Source organism: Muscardinus avellanarius (genome assembly GCF_963383645.1).
Source record: "Muscardinus avellanarius genome assembly, chromosome: 12".
Classification (NCBI taxonomy): Eukaryota; Metazoa; Chordata; class Mammalia; order Rodentia; family Gliridae; genus Muscardinus; species Muscardinus avellanarius.
Window position 1 is genome coordinate 107,812,293 of NC_137798.1, and position 1,357 is coordinate 107,813,649.

General features: G+C 47.1%; 1 gene segment (V, D, J or C); it reads right to left on the reverse strand.

Moving 5' to 3' along the window:
- Positions 1 to 477: 477 nt before the first annotated feature.
- Positions 478 to 958, reverse strand: LOC308271112 (immunoglobulin heavy variable 3-49-like). The segment is given in 2 exons: positions 913 to 958; positions 478 to 812 (listed from the first exon to the last, which is right to left on the reverse strand).
- Positions 959 to 1,357: the final 399 nt, after the last annotated feature.

Genomic DNA, 1,357 nt, shown 5'->3' on the forward strand with positions numbered 1-1,357 from the left:
ACAAGATGCACACGTTATCACTAGCTCCTCCCGGGTCCCACCCCCAGTGCCTCCCTCCTCCCTCCTCTCTCCTCATGATTGACTTTGATATGTTTATGAATGTACACCATGCATCATAGAGAATGTCTCTCTTCACCCCTCTAATGCCCGAGGTTAAATAACCTTCTTGTCTAGTTTAACATTTAATATTCAGGATTTAAGGAAATTCAATGGGATTCAGGATTAATGGTAAATCCATTTCAAACTGTCATATTAAATGTATTAATACTGATAACTACATTGTAGGCTTACAACATAATAAAGAGGACTTTCTAGGGAAAACAGTTATAGATAATGAAGTCAAAACCAGCAAAAAATAAAAGAATTCCAATGAACCCATTCTCCATCTGTTTCTATTTCTTAACCAGAAGCACTACCTAGAGGTCCTGAGCACCCCCTGCTGGTCCTGGGCACCCTGCAGGAGGTTTGTGTCTGGGCTCACACTGAAGTCCCCACACTGTGTCTTGCACAGTAATACAGGGCCGTGTCCTCAGGTCTCAGGCTGCTCATTTGCAGGTGCACAGTGCTCTGAGAATCGTCTCTGGAGATGGTGAATCTGCCCTTCACAGATGCAGCATACTCTGCTGTGCCACCATTGCCTTTGTTTCTAATAAAACCTACCCACTCCAGCCCCTTGCCTGGAGCCTGGCGGACCCAGTGCATGTAGTAATCACTGAAGGTGAATCCAGAGGCCAGGCAGGAGAGTTTCAGGGACCCACCGGGCAGAACCAGGCCTCCCCCGGATTCCACCAGCTGCACCTCACACTGGACACCTGCAAACACAGAGAATCCTGCTCAGGAAACTGCCACAGTCCACTGTGTCTCTCACTCCCGTCCACTCACACTCAGTGTCTCCTGTTCCCCATGAATTACCTTTCAACACAGCAACCAGGAGAACCCAGCTCAGCCCAAACTCCATGGTGGGTCCTCCGTGTGCAGGGCTAGGCTGATCACTGACTGGGGTCCCCTGGGTGCAGGGCTAGGCTCCTGTCCCAGAGCTGCAGGGTCAAGGCTGGGCTGGTTTTCATCAGCAGAGGGCGGCCCTATTTGCATGTCCTCCTGCCATATAGCAGGCTCTGCTGAGGGAGGACTCAGTAAGGGAGGGTCTCTGATCAGATGTAGGTGATCAGGGGAGTCTGCTCACTGACAGCAGTCAGCAACATGTGATTTTATAAGAAGATAGTGCTTTGATAAGCACACCCTTTAAATCATAGTTTTATATGTAATTGCATATAGAATATTCTTTTATTAAAATATTTCATTATTATGTAAGTGAATCAAGAAAACTGTATTCTCTCAATCTATGTTTAGTATTCTT